Source organism: Rhipicephalus microplus, chromosome 3, assembly GCF_043290135.1.
Source record: "Rhipicephalus microplus isolate Deutch F79 chromosome 3, USDA_Rmic, whole genome shotgun sequence".
In the NCBI taxonomy this organism is placed as follows: domain Eukaryota; kingdom Metazoa; phylum Arthropoda; class Arachnida; order Ixodida; family Ixodidae; genus Rhipicephalus; species Rhipicephalus microplus.
In genome coordinates, this window is record NC_134702.1 from 202,517,433 (window position 1) to 202,541,744 (window position 24,312).

General features: G+C 46.8%; 2 non-coding genes across 2 annotated transcripts; both read right to left on the minus strand.

Annotated features, from left to right (window-relative positions):
- Positions 1–1,208: 1,208 nt before the first annotated feature.
- LOC142804314 (U5 spliceosomal RNA) lies at positions 1,209–1,333 on the minus strand. The gene has a single exon (XR_012894586.1). It is a non-coding gene; the product is annotated as a U5 spliceosomal RNA (small nuclear RNA).
- Positions 1,334–22,655: 21,322 nt separating this feature from the next.
- Positions 22,656–22,781, minus strand: LOC142804341 (U5 spliceosomal RNA). The gene has a single exon (XR_012894607.1). It is a non-coding gene; the product is annotated as a U5 spliceosomal RNA (small nuclear RNA).
- Between the last annotated feature and the right edge of the window lie 1,531 nt (positions 22,782–24,312).

Sequence of the window (24,312 nt, forward strand, 5' to 3'; positions counted from 1 at the left end):
TGACGTGACTTGGTGCGCTCGTTCGCCTCCGCTGCACGCTCAAGGCATTCTAACGCAGCGCCTCCAGATTACTACTCACCAATTTTCTTACGCAGAACATCAAATAAACGTGTTGTTCACTCTCTCCACACGCAAGACTATCGTATTTCGACGACATTTGCAGAAACATACAGATACGTGGCCAATTTTTTTTTGTTCGACGCGAAATACTTCAAGTATGTTTTGGAGGCGAGAGACATAAACGTTACGTTCATGACGTCACATCGTGGCTGGAAGCTCTAAAATTTGTTCTCTGCGAAATGTGTGACTTGGTAATCATAATAATTAGCAGTGTTGTCATTGGCAATCTTTTCACTTACCCGCAGATGTGCGAAAAGTCCGAAAGAATTTCTGTCTTTTCAAAAAAATTTGCAAAATAGGTGCGCCACTCAGAAAAAAATTTTAAAATGTTTGTGAGAAGTCTACGTGGGCATAATTTATATGTGTTCGCCATCGACATCAGCACTCCAGATTGAAGGTGTTGGAAGGAAGCTCACTCTCAGTTACGATTTATTAAGACAGTGGAAAAGAAACACAAGATAACATCATTATAATACTAAATAACAAGGCATTTCGGCTTCAGAACACGAGCCCTGTGAACAATGCAGTTCACGAAAAATTTTTTTGTTTTTGATTTTTTCGTCGCCAGCTTTTACCTTGATTACATTCATGCTCCTTCGCAACAAGATTGATTTCCGTCGAACTCTCGGTTGACTCGTCATTGCTTTAAAGTTATTTAATCAATCTCTGCCAATTATTATTTATCATAAAATGATTGGCTTGGTCAACAACATTCATTTGTTATAGAGGGCGTCAGCGTATCTTAAAATTCTAGCCCGATTGAGCTGGATGACCATGTTTTTAAACTTCGTTAATCACAGCACTGTCGATACCAGCAATACAGGGGCCAGCGTAAATAAATTTCTGGAGGAGTAAACAAGAAATGGCCTGCTCAGGCAAGATGCCGGTATATAGGGTTGCGTTCAAAAGGCACTGACATTTCACCCCATTGGTAGAGCTGGTCATGAATATCGCGGGAAAAAAGAGCCACTGTAGTATCCTTCGGGTGTGCAGTCAAGCTACGAAAATTGACTAGATTTGTAACCACAGCGGTCAGTGTAAGTCAACAGACAAAAGCATTGAAATCTTACTTTTGATTTTTAAAGTAGGCCTCACCCAAACGGGCAAGGCCTCCCAAAATTGGTCTATTGGCTCATTAGAGTGTCCTTCCCCACGGCAATCTTTAGTAAAAGGCGAAAGATTGATGCGACCAGCAGAGAAAGGACCTGAGCGATGAATTATGCACGGACCACACTCCGGGGGTGCTGAAAAAAATCCAGAAAACTTGGCCAAGTTTATGTTGAAGTTATTTGCACTTTTCTGCCTTTTAATTAAAAAGTATGCACTGTCGTAAAAACTTCTCTGCATCGCTTACCATAACAACGTATACCTTTTAAGTAACTGAAGTTAAAAATAGCCACGTTCCTTTCAGTTTAGGTTTCTAGGCTGGTGATACATGTATGCAGCCGTGTACGCTTCCATCAAAGTTTGTAAGTGCTGGAGTAGCGGCACGTGAGCACGCGTCTTTATCATACTTGGCGCGCTACGTATTTCGTTTTTTTTTTCTGAGATAATTTGAGAAAGCACACTGCTAGGAATTCAATACGATAGAATGCGCGCAAGTCATAAAAAATCAAATAATTAACTACTCATTATTTTGTGATACGTGATTCTGTGTGTCCTCGTACAGTGCGCCCATTGTTATCCTGCCGTCGGTGCCATTGCACTTGTATTGAGAAGAAGTGTCTCTTTAGAAGAACGCTTGTTTCAGCGCTCTGTTTCATTTTAGTGAAATCATCGGTCTTTTGAGGTGCCTCGCCTCTCCTTCTTGCGGTGATGGACACGGAGCATGCCAGAGGCCCGCCTGGTCACAGGTCCTCACACCCGTCAACCACAAGGAAGCGAGCTGGCTCTCCCAGTGACACTGAGGACACCGATCTCTACTCTGTGTCGGAAGATGACACATCCGATTGCAGCTTTATACCTGTCCGGGGTAAGAGGGCAAAGAGAAGGACGGCGAATACAGCAGCATCAGCTCCTGCAAGCACAGCGACTGTGCATTCAAGGCCTGCGCGCTGGCCGCACGTCATCATCTTCATGCCCGAAGATCCATCAAGCAACCTGCGGGTCCTGAACAGGCAAGCCCTTTCGGTTGCTCTCGAATGTGCGGTGCCACATCAAATTAAGGACGTACGAGTAAACCCAAGGAAGAACATTCTCGCCATAGACGTGCACGATGTGAGTGCGCTAGGACAGCTGCAGCAAATGACTGAGCTAGGTGGCATTAAAATGCGCCCCTTTATCCCGATGGATGACAAATCAATTGCCGGTGTAATTTATGACATCGACACTGCCATTCCTAATGCTGACTTGTCTACCCTCATCAAGCCTGCAAACGAGGGAACTGTCATTACGCAAGTGCGGCGCCTTGGAAATACGCGCTGCGTAAAAGTGTTTTTCAAAGGAGATTGCATACCGTCCCACGTTAAAGTTGGACATTTTCGACATCCGGTTCGACCATTCATCCAAAAGCCACTTCAATGTCATCAGTGCTTCAGGCTAGGACACGTCAAGGGCGTATGCCCCAACTTACGACTGTGTCCCCGCTGCGCTGAACCTCATGCTGAAGACACCTGTCGGGCGACTACTCTGAAGTGCGCCAACTGCAGTGGTCCTCATGCTGCCTCGTCGAAAGACTGTCCTCGAATCCAAAAGGAGCGCGCGGTTCTCAGACAAATGGCCCGAGACAACTCAACACACAGGGAGGCAGCCGAAGTAGTCCTGCGTCGGCGTCGACGTCGGCATCATCGAAAGTCTTCAAAGAAGGCACATTCCCGAGACGCTCCTTCCCACTCTTTAGCGGTTCTATCCAGTAGCGCCGCCAAAGGGCCCACCACTTCTACGAAAGAAACAGGGAAGCCTCCTTCTCTGGAGGAATGGCCCACGCTCCCAACGCGCTCTTCTGCCAAGGAACCTCTGCAGGTTGTGGCCACACAAGAGCCGTCTCCAACCATAGAAGATTTGCCTAAAACTGATCGTCAAGTGATCTCGGTGCTGCGTTCCCTTATAGAAGCCATCCGAGCGATATTAGTCGACATGAAGACACCATCTGCTCGAAGCGCACTTGGACTATTGGACGCCCTAAGCCCAGTGCTTGAATCTCTCAACTAGGAAGATGGCTACTCACACCTCAACATTTCTTAAAGAAGTCAAGGCTGCATCCGTCATCCAATGGAGCGCCAGAGGACTAAAATCACGCCTTTCAGATTTTCGTCAGTTTGTGTTTACCAACGTGTTTCCAATCATCGTCATTTGTGAACCCAATTTGTCGAAACCAATAAGACTATCGGGGTACGAAGCTGTCATGTCTTCAACGAACGGTGCGTGCAGCAAAATCATCGTCTTTGTTCGTCGTGAGCTGACGTATGTTGTGCAACCAATTGCACCTCACGATGACAATCAGTATGTCTGCATCACTGTGAAAAAGAACCAACTCATGTTTACTCTCATAGGCGTTTATATATCGCCGTCAAGTAATCTCGATTCCAGGAGATTAGCGGATATTTTGAGAGTGTGTCCTGCACCATGGGTCCTCATAGGTGATTTCAATGCGCACAATCACGCATGGGGAAGTACGCGGACAAATGCAAGAGGACGCAGGTTAGCAAACATCGCCTACAACTATGGCCTTACTCTCCTGAACGACGGCAGCCCCACTTTTCTTCGAGGTGTGAAATACGGCAGCTGTCTCGACCTTGCTTTTGTCTCCAACTCCCTCGCGAGATACGTCAAGTGGTTTCCAGATGTTGAGACACGAGGAAGTGATCACATTCCAATCTACCTTAACATCAAAGGCTTGTCTAGTTATGGTCCACGGACGACCATTCGAGCAGTCTAATGGACCAACTTCAAATCTGACATGGAAGATGCTTGCAGCGATGGCCTACGATCTGGGTTAGAGGAAACAATTAAGAGCACAATGCAAAACGCCACTCGCACGGTGACAATATATTCCATACGAAACGACTTTGATATAAAGTTGGAGCGACTCTGAGCACTGCGACGGCGGGCGGAGCGTCGGTACCGGCGTACAAAATCAATTCACGATCTTAGGGCAGCCAGGAGGATGCAAAAGAAGATTCGGCGTCGCATGGATAGATTAGCGTCGGAACGATGGACAACGTTTTGCCAGTCACTAGACCCTCGCTTGCCACTCTCACACATTTGGAAAACGGTGCAAGGTCTGCGTCACCCTACGGAACAGCGCTTTCCATTCAAAGCGCACGCGCTATTTCAAAGGAGGCAAGAGATCGATGTCGCAGAAGATTTCTGTGCGCAGATCGCCAACCAAGCCACTCGTCCAGATTCTCCAGTGAGAGGTGACGTCCCCCGTTCCCGTGACTACCATGTACATGGACCTCCTTTTTACAATGGAGGAGCTCGAGGCGGCACTAGCTCTCTGCAGGCGTTCAACTTCTCCGGGCCCAGATGGTATTCCGTACCGAGCCTTGTGCAACCTTGGGGAAGGTGCAAGGAGAGAACTGTTGAGCCTCTACAACATCTCGTGGCAGGATGGCTATGTTCCTGATGACTGGAAAGTAACCCGCTTGTTACCCATCTTGAAGCAGGGCCAATCCCCACTCGAACTAACCTCATACCGCCCAATAGCACTGGCCAGCTGCGTAGGGAAGATAATGGAACGGATGATACTAGGCCGCCTGGAGTGGTATCTTGAATACCACAAGATTTATCCGAATTCGATGGCTGGTTTCCGACGCGACCGCTCTTCTATTGACAATGTCATTGATCTAGTTTCGTACGTTCAGCACGAAAGATCCCGTAAGCGACTATCCGCAGCTTTGTTTCTAGATGTGAAAGGCGCTCATGATAATGTACTACATGAAGCCATTTTGGGTGCTCTTGCGGTGGTTGGCCTTGGTGGTCGAGTCTTTCAGTTGATTTCGAGTTACCTGGCTGCAAGATTATTCTTTGTGTTAACAGAAGATGGCCCAACTACGCGACGCTATACTTCCAGGGGTGTTCCTCAAGGCGGAGTTCTTAGCCCGACGCTATTCAATCTTGCACTAATTGGCCTTGCTGAATACTTGCCAAGCACCATTAAAATCTCAATATACGCAGACGACATCTGTGTCTGGACATCGGCAGTCACACGTCATCAGATACGTTCCCGGCTTCAAAAAGCAGCAACTATGATTGCCAACTACTTGTTCAAACAAGGTCTCAGCATATCACCAGAAAAATGCGCGCTGGTGGCTTTCACTCGTAAAGCAATGACCCCTTATGTCATCTCAATCTGCGGGCGACCGATTTCTTACGCCAAAACTCACCGGTTTCTGGGCTTCATTATTGATAGGGACCTCTGTTGGAGTCCGCATGTGACCTATATGAAGAAGCGCCTGACCGCTATTTCTCAACTGTTCAAGTTCCTGGCAGAAAAGACATGGGGGATGTCAGTAGACGCAATGATGGAGCTCTACAGGGCCCTGTTTCTCGGTTTCCTCAGATATAGCTTGCCCGTGCTTAGCAATACCTGCAAGACCAATGTTCGTATTTTACAGGCAGTACAAGCCCAAGCGCTGAGAGTTTGCCTCGGTCTGCCCAGATGTACGTCAACAGAAGCAACAATCGCAATTGCTGGTGACTATCCAATACAAACTCACATTGTTGTTGAAGTCCTGAGAACACACATCCGACACTTCGCACGTGCCCCCGGCCATCACCTTGCACTGTTGCCTTCAGAGAGGCGCCAAGCATCGTTCGCCAAAATTATCGTGAAATACAACGATAAACTTCCCTCGGGCTTCACTCATGCATCTAAACCATCCATACCACCTTGGTGTCTTATTCGACCCACAGTGCATCTTAGTGTACCAGGGATTCGGAGGAAATCTGAGTTGATGATGATGATGATGATGATCCTTCACACTCTGGCGCACACCCACAAAGGGGGATCGGCCAAGAACCGGGCGGCAGGATCTTAACTAAAAGGCTAATGGTTTTTCAAAGAAACGTAATTTTGGGCTGAAAAAAAAATATAGAAAGAAAAGACGAAAATCGAAAAAGGAGTATATCTGAGCAGGGAACGATGCAGGCCATCAGATGCGATTTGAGACAGAGGTAATGGTGGGTCTAAAATGATGTGTATATATATATATATATATATATATATATATATATATATATATATATATATATATATATATATATATAGGCAGATTAACATGGCAATCGCTTTGTTTCAATTATGTATTCAAATACCGCAGAGCAGACGTCCCTGTGGCTATAACCGAATTTAATGCTGCCAAACGACAAAATTACTGCCACATTTAATTCTAATCCCAATTTTTCAAGTGGAGCTACCAGGTATCTTTTCCGCTGATGAGAATACCGGCGACAGAACAAAAAGAAGTGATCAATCGTTTCCATTTCTTCGCAAGTCTGACATAAAGGTGACGCCTTTAGAAACTTTATGCAAATAATAATTCAGTTGAGGAATTCTGCAACGCAATCTTGTAAAAGTAACTTCCAAGTGCCGTGTTGCACACCACTGTCTATTCCAGCGGCATCTTAGATGTGCGAAATCTCGATATTTATCCAATAAGTAGCAGTCGTATTCACGCAAACAGAGGTTTCTAAACCTTATTGCTGTCGCGTAAGCTGTATCAGGCAAAACCGGGATAATGGGACCGTTAAGAGATACTGTGGCTAGTGCATCCGCCATCTCATTGAGATATATGCCACGATGACCTGGTACCCATAAGAGCTGCAGTTTTTTCACGTTTGTCGGTATGAGTTGTCGAAACATGTGCATAAGTGTTAAGTTGGCTCCTGAAGACAGAGCAGCACATACTGAAAAAGAATCTGTAATTACGACTGCTTCCGACTCGCCCAAAGGAAGTCTCCGTAGTGCCAGTACAATAGCAAATAATTCTGCCATGAATATTGGTGTGTAATCTGGGAGTCTAACCGAAAAGGACCAGTCAAGGGAACGTGAGAAGATACCTGCCCCAGCCTTTTCATTTGATACGGATGCATCGGTCGCAATTATGTTGTTCAAGTTCACATGCGCCAAGTAATCCTGCAGCCGATCATTTAAATATTGAAATGGCATTTGCTTTGCGTTAGAGGGATAAATATTCTCAAATTCTATCTTAAGATCTAAGTTAACGTCTCTTGTTGTGAAAATATGTTTGATTTTGACGTTCAGTGGTTCTAGCAGCGCTTGAACGAACAAGATCTGTGGGCAGTGGAATCGTGACCACCAAGTTTCAAAAAATAAACTTGGTTCTTTAATAAAAGCATAAAATGATGTTCTCTGGGGCACAGTGTATAGTTTTAAAAATGTTTGGATAGTAAGCATTTTGAATCTATTCAACAATGACGGTAGACGCGCTTCCATGTATAGCACATTGTTAGCAACAAACTTGGGCAGTCCAAGGCACAGTCGTAAAGCCTCCCTTTCTAATAGTATTAGCGGTCTCATTTTATATGTCGCACTGCCCGAAAATAAGACACAGCCGAATTCCATTATAGGACGAATGTACATTTTATAGACCATTACCAATGTATTTCTTCGCAACCCCTTTTTTATGTTGCTGAGCTTGCGTAACCACCCCATGGCTCGTGTTGCTTTGGACGCAATGTGATCGATGTGGCTTTTCCAATTTAACGAGCTGTTATATATGATGCCTAAGTATTTAAGTGAATCCACCTGGGGAATCTGCTCTGTGCCATACATCAAGGAGATGTTGACAGGATCCCTGAAAGAGAACGCTAGAAGCGCGCTTTTGTTTACATTTAGAGACATTCCAATTTTTTGAAGCCATTCCTCTATCATGTTTAGGTAATTCTGTAATGTCTGATAAAGTAATTGCAGATCACTGTTTGTCGCAAAGAAAGCAATGTCATCTGCATAAACATATAAATGAATATCGCTATGTGTTGGAATAGAACTGAGGAAGATGTTAAACAACACCGGTGAGAGCACTGCACCTTGTGGTACGCCACGGTATTGTCGATATCTGTTAGAAAAACAACCCCTTTGAAAGCAATAAAACTCTCTCTCCCTTAAAAACTCTGCTACCCATGATGTCATGTATTTTGGTAAGTGTGACCTTTCCATCTGCTCTATTAGTATTTTATGTTCCACTTTGTCATACGCCTTGGCCAAATCCAGAGTAACTAATGCACAATACTCTCTTCTACGCCTAGCCAACTGTATACGACTCTCCAAATCCGCGTGCGCACACCATATGGAGCATCCCGATTTAAAGCCAATTTGACTGGGGTTCAATATTGATTTCTCCTCAATGTATTTTATTACACGTGCATTTAAAACTCTTTCAGTTAGTTTAACCAAATTAGATGTAAGAGAAATTGGCCTCACATTGTCAAGTGTATACCCAAGCGCCTGTTTTTTAAGTATCGGAATTATTTTGGAAAGTTTCCAATCCGCCGGTATCCAAGAAGTTTTCAAAGAGTAATTAACCATATTACAGAGTTCATGTGGGGAAATGTCATATAGTACTTTTATCATTGCTGAAGTTACTCCATCTGGTCCAGGTGCTGTAGGAGGTAAGTGCCTCACTACACCCGCTAGTTCCGCTAATGTCACCTCGTTGAACTCCTCCCCTGCAATTGGCTTTACTATGTGTCTTGGCATTGTTGATCTGAATCTTTCTTCTAATCCTTTAGCTACATGTTCTAAGATTTCAGTGAGTTCGCTAGGCGATAGAATTGAAGAATCACTATTGTCTGATGGTGGTATCATTTTTCTGGAACGCAAAAATCTAAAAAGCGCCTTTCTGTTGTATGGTTTTGAAAGATAGCTAAATTTGTTAGTGTCATAGTCATCTTTTGCTTTGCGTACTGTGCGTTTAAAATCTGCTGCCACGTATTTATAGTCACACCAGTTTTTTGGGCATTGGTTGTGGATAAGTTGCTTCCACGCCGCTTTTCGTTTTCTATACCCCCTCGTACAATCAGCGTTCCACCATGGGCTAAACGACCCGCCTGTGCCTGAAGTTATTGAAAAAGTTGACTTTTTTATTGCTCTTTTCAGTACCGCACACAGACTCATAGCCCGAATGTCTTCCTGCATGTCCTTGCGAAGAACCAAAGTAGGCTTCAAGTCTTTTTGTAAACGCTCATAATTTACAAACGAGCCAATTTTACCAGTTAGAAATATCCCGGGAAAGTTAATATCAAAGCTAATAGGAAGGTGATCACTGTTTGTTGCGCAATCTAATGTTTTCCACGACGAAATGTTTAGTGAGGAGCTGCAAAAGGTCAGATCTATCGCCGACTTTGATTGTCTCCTAATAAACGTAACAGTGGGGAAATTTACACAAGATAAGTTATTATCAACAGTCCATTCCCACAAGCGCCTTCCATTTACATCAGTCTTGAAACCCCAAGACACATGGTGTGAATTAAAGTCACCAGTTAATATTACATCCTTCCTGCAGGAAGCTAACATTGCATCTAATGCATCTTGTGTCCTGTACTCCTACCGGAAAGTATGCGTTAACAAAAGAAAAAGGGGAACAGCCTGGCAGAGTGATGTCTAATACCATAATTTCATAGTTAGAATCCATGCACAGGTAGTTAATCTTCGCTCTATGACTAAATTTAGTTGATATAAAAATGGCAAGTCCACCACCTCTGCTAGGTCTGTCTAAACGAAATAAGCGATAATTTTTTAGGTAAAATTTTTGTCCGTTTGTAAGCCAAGTTTCTTGTAAAGTAATAATATCTGGGGAAATTTGCGAAGAAATACACGATAAATCTGTGGTAGCCGACCCTATTGATCGACAATTCCACTGTAATACTTTTAAGGAGCCTATTTTGACTCTATAAACTCGCCGCAGAGACTGCTTGATCCAAAAGATCTTTCTTCAAAAAGTCTTTTTTGGAGAGGTTCTCCAAAGCGTCTTTCTTTGACAGGAACTTTTTAGATTTTGATTTCTGTGAAGACTTTTTCGATAGGGGAGATCTGGCGCGCTTCAAGAAATTATGAGATTCCGCATCCGTATCTGTAAATTCATCAGTGTCATCTGATAAGGTTTCTAGATCTGCCCGCAGTATCTTATTGGAGGGTCCTGCTTTAGGAGATGCGCATCGTGTAGGAGCTATCGGACCTTCTGTCCCGGCACAATTTGAAACCTCGAAATCCTGTGAAGTCTGATTTTTCATAGACACTGAAGCAATGATTTGGGTCAACTGAGATGTTGACAGTTCAGCCACGACTCCAATAATACTGCTGGCAAGACGCTCCATCGCCTTTTCCGTTGCCTTCTCTACAGCCTCTGCTATATATTTTGCTAACGATGCATCCATAGCAGTGGTATGTCGTGCTGTTACGCTTGCGTAACCTTTCGAGCGTTCTTGTAATTCAGTCACAGCTTCCCTCCGTGAGCAACGCCTGCGTTCCACAATTTCCAGCAGCTTAACTTCTCGTTCTTTCGCCTCACAATCTGAAGAGTCTGCAGGATGCGCTTCATGACATAAACAGCACTTCTCTTCCGTCGAGTTGCACTTACGGCTGTCGTGATTTTCTCCGCATAGTCGACATCTGGCAGTTGATCTGCACCCTTTCACGCTGTGCCCATACCTCCAACAATTCAAGCACTGCAGTGGCTTAGGGGATAGAGGCTCTACCTTATAGATAAGAGGCCAAGCTTTAATTTCAGATGGTCTTATCGTTCCCGCAAAGGTTACTATGACAGATTCGGTAGGTGATTTTTTATTGTCAACCAGACGCGTGCACCTGTATACTGACACTGCACCTGCTACTGAAAATAACTCAAGAATTTCTGCAGGGGTCAGGCTCGTATCTACACCGCGGACTATGCCTTTCGAACATGCCAGATGCGCTGGTATAAACGGGCTCACCGGCTGTGCTGCAAATTCGGAACAGTTGACAAGCTCTCGGACGCACTCCTGATCGGCGGAGCAGCACAAAATACCACCACGACCGAAATGCCGGACCTCAATGATCTTTTGAGAGTGTGTTGTGGCTTTCCGAAGCTCCATCTGAATCATCTTCGGGTTCTTCATAGGTATCGTACCTCCATTGGTCGGTACCAGAGCCACGGGGACGTTAATAACCCCACTGCAAAGAAAAGAATCAATCGGCCAATCCTTGACCGGTATAGATGCTAGCCAAGGAGAAGGCCCTTGGCCAGGCGAAGAAACCGACATCTAGATAGCCTGAGTCGCTCGAACTCAGAAAATCATATGGCACAAACCACAAACAACTGCCAAAAAAGCACTAAAACAACAAAGAAGCAAACGTTAAACTCAAGTGCAATCCCGCCGCCCGTCGTTCAAGCCGTTCCAACCCGTGAGCAGCAGCGCAGAACAGGATCAACGCAGAACGCGTCCGTGCAGCGTCTCGTTCTGGTCGTCACCAGATGCAGAGTTTTCGTCGCCCGTGCTGAAACAACTTTCTCTTCTTCTTTTGCACGAGAAATATTCAGACAGCATACATGTATACACCGATGGTTCCACGAACCACCAGTGTTCGTCAGGGGCAGTAGTTATCCCAGCAAGATGTGTTACCATCAGCTTTAGGACTGACCACTCCACGACATCTACAGCAGCAGAACTAGCTGCTTTGCGCGCTGCACTTTGTGTGATCAATCGAGAACCACCGCAACAATGGTCGATTTTCAGCGACTCAAGGGCTGCCCTACAATCTGTGCTCTCAGCACTGCGTCGCGGCCCGTACGAACAGCTTGTTTTCGAAATTCGATGCCTTCTCCACACTTTACTCGAGAAAGGGCATCATGTGACGCTTCAATGGCTGCCAAGTCATTGCGGCATCACAGGGAACGAACATGCCGATACTGCCGCGCGGGCAGCCCTTGAAGGAACACGAGAAGAAGCCATACCACTATCGAGGACTGATGTTGCCAGTAATCTTCGACGACTTGCGCGTGAAATCACGTTTTCACTATGGTGCCCACCAAGCATCGATACGAATCGTCAACACCACCTGTCTTCTTTGATGGCTCTCCACATGCCCACTGGACTCGATCGAAGAGAAGCCACCCTACTTCATCGCTTATGGCTAGGAGTGGCATTTACAAAATCTTACTCCTTTGTCATAGGAATGGCCGACAACGCTCTCTGCGATGCCTGTCATTGCGAAGAGACGCTACACCACATCCTGTGTGACTGTCCATTGTATGAAATCCAGAGACAGTCACTGGCGTCTGCTTTTGCGCGCATCGACAACAGCCAAATGTCCGTGGACACTATTCTGTCAAGTGCCCGAGAGAAGACACTGCAACAGAAGGCGACGAAAGCTCTGTTGAAATTCCTACGCGACACCGACTTGAACAAGCGACTGTAACAGCAATGTCACACACCGCGAAAGACAAGACTGGACTATGACTGAGTGTGCGCGCATGTGCTGCCGAATGTGCTGTTTCTATCTTCCCTCTCTGCTCTCTTTCATCTCCCCCAACCCTCTCCCATGCGCAGGGTAGCAAACCGGCTGCCTATAGGCTGGTTAACCTCCTTGCCTTTCTTTTCCCTCTATTTTCCTTCCTTGCACTTGTATTGTATCTAAGACAAAGGCAGCTGGGACAGTCTTCGTCCAAAAATGAGGAAGACGAAGTGTCTCTCTAACAGAATGATTAGTCCCTCAATTTTTCTATCTTTTGTGGGTAAAATTGTGTTCACCAGCCAAGTACGGGTTCCTGCCGGCGGGCGGTGGAAATGGAGTCGCACACGGGTCTGCCAGACCCCACGAATCCCGTGGAAGCCGCCTCTAGGAAGCGCAACGGTGCCGATTGCGACACTGACAGTGACCATGCCATGAACTATTATGGAAGCAGTGAAGAGTCCAGTGACGACAACTTCGAGCTGGTGAGGAGGCGCAAGGCGAATAGACGGTTTCTGAGCACGCCATTCGATTCGAGTGCGTCCACCATAAGATCTTCGCGTAGTATCGAGGTATTCACCGTCCTGTTCAAGCCAGTTCTCGCCACGGACAATATGAGGCGCCTCAGCAGGCAGCCTTGTCTGCACAACTGGAGGCACTGGTACCAAACGAAACTAAAGACGTCAGAGTGAACACACGCAAGAATGTTCTAGCCAATGACGTTTACCACGCGGCTGCGCTGGGTGTTTCGCGCAAAGTCACAGAGCTCAATGACATGGCAGTCCGCTCTCACATACCACTCGGCAAAGAAGTCATCGCTGGAGTATTTTATGATGTTGACGAGACCATTGTCAACACAGTCTTGCCAATCTTGATCAAGCCCGCTGCAGAAGGCACCATCATAACAGCTGTTTTTCGTCTCGGCGCGTCACGTTGCGTGAAGATCATATCCAAGGGTGAAACCCTCCCGTCACACGTGAAGGTGGTACACTTTCGGCACGCTGTTCGTTCTTTCGTACGTAGGCCAATTCAATGCGAGAAATGTACATAGTTGGGTCACGTGAGCAACGTAGCAAGAACGCCACCGTTTGTGCCCGATGCGCTGAACCTCACGCCACTCGCACATGTTAATCCAATACTCGGAAGTGTTCGAATTGTGACGACCCTCACGATGCATCTTCGAAGAACTGTCCGATTATTCGATGGTAAATGGCAGTGCTGAAGTAAATAGTTCGGGATAACTCGTCTCACCGGGAAGCAGCCGCATCTGTTAGACGACGATGATCGCGTTATCGACGGTGCTCCAAGACATCCAAGACTCCGTTGTCTCGTGAACCGCGCTCAAAGTTGCCACTACCTCTGTCTTCCAGAACAAGGGAAGTCGGGTCGAAGGATAACAAAGCCGCCAACAGCGACACAGCGGACGCCTGGCCGGAACTCCCTCGACTACATGACACTAGACAGCGGAATCAGACTTCAGCAGTGAAGTACTGCTCGTCCTAATTCTTTAAACCAACAGAGGAAGACAACTAAATAGTCGCCATGGTCAGCTCCCTCGTGAGTACCACTCGTGTGTCGTGGAGAGGGTGCAAACACCACCTCGCACGAAGCGCATTGCAGCTGCTGTTTACCATCAGCCAGGTTCTAGCAAGCCTTCAAAACTCGATTGCTTAAGAAGGTTAACAGCAGAACCATGGCTTATCAATAGAAACAGTTATCGTTTGCAGATGATAATCAAAACGCCTTCATATTTCAATGAAATATGAGAGGCCTGAAGTCCCGGATACAAGATTTATGGAAGTTCGTGCTAAAAAACCACTTCCCGATAATGGTAATCTGTGAGCCGAACTCATCGACTCTAAGAATATCAGGATACGAGTCTTTCGCCTCAACCACGCATGGAAGTACAGTAAAGTTATTGTTTACATTCGCAAGGACCTTACTTATTTCGCCCATGCTATACCGTCAGATGACGAGAACCAGTGCGTGTGCATTACTCTGAAGAAGACGTGGCTGTCTTTTACACATATTGGCCTATATATATCCCCCACAAGTCCATTTGATTGTAAGAGAATAATAAACATTATGGCAGCAATTCCAGGCCCTTGCATTATAACTGGTGATTTCAATGCACATCATCTGATATGGGGAAGCTTGAGGGCAAACGTGAAGGGGCGCTCACTGATATCGTTTGTGTCAGACCACAACCTGCGCCTTCTGATTGATTGTAGCCCGACATACCATCGAGGAACGACGTACAGTAGCTGCCTCGACCTGAAACTGGTGTCGTGTTGCCTAAGTTCAAAAGCGCGGTGGTTTTCAGATATCGAAACCCATGGTAGCGACCACATTCCGACTTATGTCAGCCTTGATGGTCAAGAGACTTCGTCCTCGCCGGTCAATCGGTATATAGACTGGACACTTTATGAAGATCAAGTAGAGGACAGGATTGCTTGTGTGGGTTAGAAGAAGTAATTGCAGATGCAATGAAAAATTGCACGCGCCGCTTCACATGCTCACAGAAGCGCACGGAGCTTGACATCGAATTAGAAAGGCTTTGGGCGGACGGACGAAAACAAAATTATTTAAAAACAAATGAGACCCTGCATGGGACCGGTTTTGGCTCAGGCCACCCCGACATTTTGTGCGGTGAGGCGTAGCCTTTCCACCGCTGTTCGGGACCGCTTGATTGCCTACAGTTGGTCGTGTAGATCTGAGCTAGTCAGCGCACTTAGCCAACGCTCCTCGAGAATGTCCGGTTTTATAATGTCCTCTCGGCATATTACTGTGACCTGTGTGCATTGCTATAGATTATGTACCATATCTGCGTGTTCGTGCTTACAGAGGGTACAGCTTGTTTCTGGGTATTGTCTGGAATTAATTCTGTTCAGGTGTACTGGAGTTGAAAAGCTTCTGGTTTGCAATGTTCGCCAATCTGTTTCTTGAGATCTGTGTAGCTGTTTGTGTGGTGGCGGATATTCATCTCGTTGTCGCTTAGAACGTGCTAATATGTCTTGATACGTGACCAGTCTGTCTCTGTCGTCTTGTATCGCATATTAATCAATGTCATCGCCTCCATCGTCCCCACCGCCTCTTCCGGAGTTGTCCCCCTTCTGTGGTCGGTGCGGGGGGCCGGGCCGTCGCTGTCCGAGCCGTGGTGTGTTAGTTCTCACACGGTTGTCTGGGCCTGCTCGTTGAGGTTTTGAGGGATGGTCGTGTCTTAGATCTTTGATTCCCCCATGTGCGCCGGGATCCACTTGAAGTATTTGGGTACAATTTTGCCGTTCCGGAATTCTTCTGTTCTGCAGATCAGGATTTTGGCTGCTTCAGTAGAGACCCATTGTTTTGTGAATTTCCTAATGGCCATCTTGGAGTGACTGATTATTAATCTGTCGTGTTTTTGACCATTGACTGAGGCCAGTGCTATGGCCAATTCTTCCGCTGCCTCCGACGATCTGGTCTTTACGGAGCCCGCGGTGAAGGTCTTCCCTTTTGTGCCTAAGACCGCCATTGCAAAGGAAGAGCGATGCACATCCCTATTACTGATATCATTCCTTTTGGGATACCGGGCGGTGTCTACAAAGAGCACACCCTCTCGCGTGCCGTGGGTTTTAAGGATCATTTTCGTGCAGCATTTTCGTCTCTCAAAGTTGTGTGCAGGGTGGATATATTATGGGATGTTTTCCGCCATTGTCACGGACCAGATGTCCAGGTGAATCTGCGCCTTGGGACCTTTCATTCCGTGGTAATTAATGGAGAAGTTTTCCATAATTTCTCGACCCGCCATGGTTCCAGACAATCGTTCGCGTTGTGCTATCCTTTGTGCTTCAGCGATCTCGTCCAGCGTGTTATGTACTCCGAGTTGTAGCAGCCTTTCGTTTTTTGTGTATTGCGGTAGATTCAGCGCAGCTCTTTGCGCTTTTCTAGTCAGCGCGTCACCTTTGTCTTTGGCGGCTTTGTTGCAGTGCACGAACGCCGCTACGTACGTGACATGGCTGATCGCGAAGGCCTGGACGAGTCGTACAACGTTTCTTTCTTTAATGTCCCTTCGTTTATTGGGTACTCTTTGTATTAGCCTAACGGCCGCCAGGACTTTCTTTTCCAGGCGCGTAATAGTTTCCCCATTGGTTCTCCTGGCTTCGATCCAGAGACCCAGGACTCTGATCTTCTGAATCAAGGGTATCGACGTGCCATTTCTAGTGGTTATCCGGAATCTTTTGTATATTCTGCTACGTTTCTGCAATGCATGCCTAGTCTTTTGGGGTGGTATAGTAGCAGTTCTGATTTTCCCGGTGAGCATTCCAATCTGGTACCATCCAGATGACCCTCGACTGTACCCACCGCCTCTTGAAGTCTATTCTCCATCTCGCCTTCACTGGTGTCTTGCGTGGTCCAAATCGTAATGTCGTCTGCATAAATTGCGTTTGGTGCCTTCGATTCGCTCTATTTTTTCTGATAATCCAATCATGACGAGGTTACACAGCATCGGTGCCACGGCGGACCCTTGCTGTGTACCAGCGCTGCCCATGTCCACTTGCATGCTCTCCTCCTCGTCCAGTCTAACCATGGCAATTCTTCTCGTAAGAAAATTTCTGATGTACTTGTACGTGCACTCGACTAGGCCGAGTTGCACCATTTGTTTTAGAATGGCTGCGTGCTCGACCATGTCGAAGGCCTTCCTTACATCTAGCCCGATTACTGCCCTAATGCCTCATTTAATGGGGTCTATGACTTGCTCCTTTAGTTGTAATATGGCATCTCGTGCGGAGAGTCCTCTTCTGAAGCCGATAATGTGTCTGCGGTATACGGTGTTAGACTCAAGGTAGCCGTTAACCCTGTTCAGGCACGCAAGCTCCACTACTTTACCGACGCAAGAAGCCAGGGAGATTAGCCGCATGTTCTGGATTTCTAGGTGATTACCCGGCTTAGGAATGAAGGTCACGTCGAATTTCCTCATCGTCGGGTATCTCCCCGTTTCTCCAGCACTCGTTGATGAAGTCTGTCAAATGGCTCGTTCCCTGGTCGTCCTTGTTCCGGAGCTTCTTGTTGCACGCTTTGTTGGGACCTGGAGCTGACTAGGTCTTGATAGTCTGCAGGACTGCCCTCATTTCTTGCTGTGAAAAGTCTCTGTCAAAATCTTCCTTTGGAGAGCCCGAGTATACCTGGTGTTCGACTGCCGGAGGTTCCGAGGAAGAGCTTGACGATTTCATCACCTATCGGATGTATGTTCCCTTTATACATGTGTCTGATCTTGGTCATTTCCGCTTTCCCCGCCGTTTTGGGTGGCCGACGGGTCCAGCAGGTGTTTGAAGATTTTACAGGTCTTGCCTGTGTTTATGTTGCCGTCCATGGCGTCGCACACTTCGTCCAATTCCTCATTGCATAGCTGGGTACAGTGTGTTTCGATGTGCTTGTTTAGTTCAGCGAGTTTTCTCCTTAAATTTTGATTGTGTTTTTTCCTGTGCAGCCGTTCCGGTATAGATTTTTTGCCTTCTGTTAGGTGTGCGAGCCTGCTGTCCATCCAGATTTAGAGAGTTCCGCCACACTCATCTTCCTCTACTCGCCGAGAAAACCAGTCATCGCACTCCATTTAGGTTGTGGCCTTTTTACGTCTCGTAGAAGTTGCCTGCTCCATTCTTCTATGTTTTCGATGGGTCCCTGTTCCTTCTCCTTTCTGCTTTTGCGGAATTTGTCCAAATCTACGCGCCTGATTGTCCGTTTGCAATTCCTGGTAGGAGGATTGCCTAGGGCGATGCTGAGGATCCTGTGATCACTTCCCAGGTCTTCAAAGGTGTTTTCCCACGTGATTCGCTCGGCGTTCTTGCAGAGGGTTAAGTCCGTCGTCGTGTCCCTGTGAGGACCCACACCGATTCTGGTGTGCGAGGCTGGCTCATTCAGAATGGCTTGTCCGGCCTTGTTGATGAAGTCGGCAAGGTTTTTTTCTTTGTTCGATGAGTGCCCATAATTCCAATGCCTGTGTGGAGCGTTAAAATCTCCTCCGATAACAAATCGGTTGTCGCCTGCAATGTTCATCGTTTCGTTAATCAGTTCTTCGAAATTTCTTTAGGCTCTTTTTAGACGGGCTGCTGTATAAGTTTAAAACAAAGGTGCCGCTCTCCTTTTTGCTGCGCGGCTCGGTTTCTGCAAGATTGTGGTTGATATCCGTGATTTGTTTCGTAATGTGGGGGATAGCAACTAGCCCCTTCTTCACTAATGTGGTCACGACTATGTCTCTGCCCTTTCCTTGTGTGCGTTGTTTGTGGGTGGCATACCCGGAGGCTTTGACGTGCTCAAATGTCTCCTGCAAAATGATCACGCCAGGTTGTTTTTTTGCGGTGATTTTGATTAGTTGCGCCATCGATACTTTTTATTAGAGAAGCCGCGGCAGATCCACTGCCAGATGACGAGTTTTCTCATTTTGGTGCCCGCCATGTATAAGAAATTTTCTTAAGCTCTTCGAGCCACTTGTCGTGTTCTAGTGCCAGTGCCTTACTCTCCGCCTCACTGTGGCTAAGTCGCACGACCAGCATCTCGAACGTTTTCTCCATTTTGTGCGACAGTTTTTTTGTCGTGTCCTCGAGGACGTCTATTTTTTTTCGTGCTAGGACGGGGCCTCATGACCCATTTTTGAGAGTCATTTTGCTCTTTGGTCTCCATCAGCGGGATTTTTCGCTTGGCGCCTGGTTGCTATGTTTCCACTACTACCAATTCTACCTCCTCATTCTCTCCCTCCCCTGTGGTATTGGTCGTTGGCGTGTAGACTGCCGCAATGGCAGTCGACAGAGGCGACGTCTGTATCTGTATTTCCATGAGTATTTCATTAGATGTATGCTGTAGTTCATACATTTTTCAAGCTGATTCACTGTTTTGCTTTTTTGCGTTTTCTAACTCCTGTCTGAGTAGTTTGTTTTCCGTTCTGTATTCTTCTACGCATTTCTCTATGTCTTTGTAATTATCCCTAGCGTTACTATTATTTCATTGGCCACTACTATTGGCCACTACTACAATCACTATTGGCCACTACGTCTGACCAGCCCACCTCGTCTGGCGTCTTCTGTTTTCCTTGCTGCTTCGTTGTAACTTCGGGCGTCCTTCCCTTCGAGGTGGATTTCGGCCTGATTTGGTCATGGGTCTGCTTCTGGACCTTTACTCCAAGCTACGTAGTCCCCAGGCTCCCTGCCTGGACTTGGATCTGGATCTGGCCCTTGATGTGGCTTCACGAGCTGGTTGTGTGTTGCTGCTTCCCCAGATATCCTGGTCTGGTGAGTCGGCTTCCCGGTGGAGTTCTTCCTCGTTTCTCCTCGCAGCCCACCTTCGTTGCTTTACGAAGTTTGGCGTCTTAAACTTAGCCCTGCAAGTCCGGTCTGCCGTGGGGTGTGCGTCTCTGCAGAGCTTGCACTTGGGTGGGCATTCATGGTCTCTGGTAGGATTTCTGGCACGACACAGCGGGCACAACTTCTCTGTCGGTCTTTGGCGCACATCGGGCCAGTGCCCGAGCCTCCCACGCTCTTTACAAAAGTCTATTTGCTTCCGGTAGAGGGAAACTTTCATCATGATAGCGCACATGGGGACCCTGATGCCTTCGTATCATGGTGGTCGTGTTCCCCAGTCTCTTGGCGTACGCCAATGAAGGGTTCCTCGCGTTCACCAGTGCATGCATGAGCTTATCGTGTGTGTACTTGAGGGGAATGTTGCGGATTATCCCCTTGGCCACGTGTTTCGGTGCCAACATGTACGCGTTGGTCTCGTTTTTCTTCCCGTTGATATTTAAATCCTTGATTTTGACGAAACGAAAGGTGTGCCACCTCTCGTTTTGTCCCTGGAATGTCCGCTGGATGGCGGTGCTTCTATATGGGGAATATATGATGAAAAGATGCGAGATGGTGGTACTTGGAGTGTTGAATAGATGGACGAACGGACCCACAGACAGATGCATGGATGGACGCATGAACGGACGCAGGGGCGGACGCATGGACGAACGCAGGGACGGACGGGCGGATGGACGCATGGACGGTCACACAGATGGACGCATGGACGGACGGAAGCAAGAACGAATGGACGGACGAATGCTTCACCCCACTCTCCATCATTCACTCCTTGGATATGCTGCCAATTTTTTTCATCGAATCCACTTCGAGCACTGCAATGCGCTGAGCAACGTGAGCAAAAGAATATCTGTAAATGTTCCCCCTGGGGATTAGAGTAGCGCGTTAGATAGAACTCGCCACTAGCATCTCTGTTGGTTTAAAAACTTTCGTGTGCGCAAAAAGCTATCTTTTGAGGGAAGACAACTCTCTGGCGGCGTGGCAGCTAGCACCCTCCGCACCATGGCCACCGCCGCTATTCTGCCGCTGAGTAGTCTGGTGTGAGCAGCGTTGATGCCATGGTCCGGTAGGGGTGAATATTTTGTGAGCGCGATGTTGCGGTGCTGTGTATTTTAAAGACGATAGTGTTTCTTGGGGACCTTCGACGAAAAAAAATTTGTTTTGTCTGTCTGCCTGTCTGTACATTTGTTTCTTTGTCAACTCTTAACGGTATCATGTACTTCAAACGGCCTACCCCATCGCAAGCGACCACTGATGTTGCTCAAGGTTAGTTCATGCTTGTGCAATTGTCATTTAAAAAGCAACTATTGTGCATCTCTGGCGCACCACAACACCAGGCATACGATTTGCATGTGCATCTCTTACTAGAAAAGGCATACATAGGTAGTTTTAAGGACCGCAGTGCTTATAACGCTGCGCGTACCATGCAACGCTTGCACGGAACAACGAGTGTTTCCAACGCTTTGCTAAGACGATATGGCGGTGGCACCTACCCGTCGCCTCGCGTTCTATACATTATGACCTCTTAGATGGGCGCGCACGCCTCTCTCAGAGCCATTTGCTTTGTTTTCTGAGAAAACTGCCAGATGGCGCTCATGTCTCACGTGTGACTTGACTTGATGCACTCGTTCGCCTCCGCTGCATGCTCCAGGCACTCTAACGCAGCGCCTACAGATCACCACTCACCGATTTTCTTGCACAGAACATCAAATAAATGTGTTGTTCACTCTCTCCACACGCAAAACTGTCGTATTTCGACGACATTTGCAGAAACATGCAGATACGTGGCCATCTTTTTTTGTTCGACGCGAAATGCTTCAAGTATGTTGTGGAGACGTTAGACACGAACGTTACGTTCATGACGTCACATCGAAGCTCGCCGCAGTAAACTTTGTTCTCTGCGAAATGTCTGACTTGGTAATCACCATAACCAGCAGTGTTGTCATTGGCAATCTTTTCACTTGCCCGCAGTTGTGTGAAAAGTCCGAAATAAATTCTGTCTTTTCAAAAAATCGCAAAATAGTTGCGACTCTCAGAGGAAATTTTTTAAATGATTCTGATGAGTCTACGTGTGCATGATATATATATGTTGGCCATCGAGATCAGCCCTTCAGATTGAAGGTGTCGGAAGCTCACTCTCAATTATGATTGATGAGGACAGTGGAAAAGAAATACAAGATAACATCCATATAAAAACAAGGCATTTGGGCTTCAGCACGGGAGCCCTGCGAACAATGCAGTTGACAAAACATTTTTTTTCGTTTATGCTTCTTTCATTGCCGGCTTTTACCTTGATTGCATTCATGCTCTTCCGCAACAAGATTGGTTTCCGTCGAAATTTCGGTTGACTGATCATTGCTCTAAAGTTAGTTAATCAATCTCTCTTAAATATTTGTTTATCATAAAACGATTGGCTTACGCAGTAGTCAGTAACATTCATTTGTTCTGGTTATTTAGAGGGCTTCGGCGTATTTTAAAATTTTAGACCGATTTAGCTGGGGCACCATGTTTTGAAACTTCGTGAATCCTAGCGCTGTCGACACCAGCAATACAGTGCCCGGCGTAAATAAATTTCTGTAGGAGTAAACAAGAAATGGCCTGCTCAGGCAAGATGCCGGTATATAGGGTTGCGTTCAAAAGGCACTGACATTCCACCCCGTTGGTAGAGCTGGTCATGAAAATCGCGCGAAAAAAGTGCCACCATGGCGTCCTTCGGGTGTGCAGTCAAGCAACGAAAGTTGACTAGATTTGTAACCCCAGCGGCGAGTGTAAGTCAACAAACGAAAGCATTGAAGTCTTACTTTTGATTTTTAAATTAGGCCTCACCCAAACGGGCAAGGCCTCCCAAAAATTGGCCTATTGGCTCATTAGGGTGTCCTTCCCCACGGCAATCTTTAGTAAAAGGCGAAAGATTGATGCGACCAGCTGAGGAAGGACCTGAGCGATGAATAATGCACGGGCCACACTCCGGGGGTGATGAAAAAAAGCCAGAAAACTTGGCCAAGTTTATGTAGAAGTTATTTGCACATTTCCGCCTTTTAATTAAAATGTATTTATTGTCGTAAAAACTTCTCTGCATCACTTACCATAATAACGTATACCTTTTATGTAACTGAAGTCAAATATAGCCACGTTCCTTTCAGTTTAGGCTTCTATGCTGGTGATAAATGTATGCAGCCGTGTACGCTTCCATCGAAGTTTGTAAGTGCCGGAGTAGCGGCACGTGAGCACGCGTCTTTATCATACTTTGCGCGCTTCGTACTCGTTTGTTTTTGTGAGGTAATTTGAAAAAGGGCAGTGCTAGGAATTCAATCAACGATAGAATGCGCGCAAATCATAAACAAATCAAATAATTAACTACTCATTACTTAGTGATACGTAATACTGTGTGTGCGTGTACAGTGCGCCTATCGTTTTCCTGCCGTCGGGGTCATTGCACTTGTATTCTGTCTAGGCCAAAGGTAGCTGGGACAGTGTTTGTCCAAAATGACGCCACAAAATCTGGACGAGCTTTACAAAAAAAACGTGGCTGATTTCTCTTTTTAGGAGAAGTGGTTATATGAGGGAAATGAAGAGAAAAGTGAGCCCCGTAACTGTCTGCGTAAGGGTGCGACATCTCAACGGTAGCTCACAGGGGATGGGGGTGAGGAGAGAATAAAAAAATAGGAATAAAAGTGTAGAGTGAGAGAAGGATAAATTCACTTAGCCAGCGAGCGAGGAGTTGTCGAGGGGATAGGAGAGATAGAAAAGATGGAAACACGGTCACAGGAGTCCGAGGACGGGGCACCACTTGTGAGAGCTCTCTTCGGCGTCAGGCGATGGCGTATAGGGCAAGTACAGTAGGTCAGAGCTACGCTGTCGTCGGAGATCGGCGTCAGGAGATGACGTAGGGCCATCCCAGTCGGCCAGAGATACGCTGACGTGTGAGATCGCGAGGGCACAAGCTGTCGGCACGGAATCCAGCGAGGGAGTCCAATGTTTCAACTGTCAGAAGATCGGCCATGTAAAGGGTGTTAGCAGGAGCTCCGCAGCGTGCCCCCGGTGCGCCAAACCATATGCGGAAAAAGACTGTAGCGCAAGCACACTGAAGTGTCCTTCCTGTAAGGGTGCTAACAAGACTTATTTCAAGTGCTGTCCGCACATAAACAAATCAATTTCTATCATGAAGCAAGTGGTATGAGACAGCTCAACCCACAAAGAAGCTGCTGAGAAAATTCGGCGAAGACGACGTCGCTGTTCAAGGTCTTCACGTCGGACAGCGCCAACTTCAGGCAGTAAGTCGACGCATCAAGAAAGATCGCCAGCTGCAGTTTCCGGCACGGCAAACACAGACGTTGGAAAAGAGCAAAGGGGCCGATCAGTCTCTACAGAAGGGTGGCCGCCACTTACGTGTACACAATGCGCAGAAGAGCTGCAGCAGAAGCAATCTTCTTCAGAGCGAGCTGCTGCAATGGAGTACTTGCGGAACACAGATCA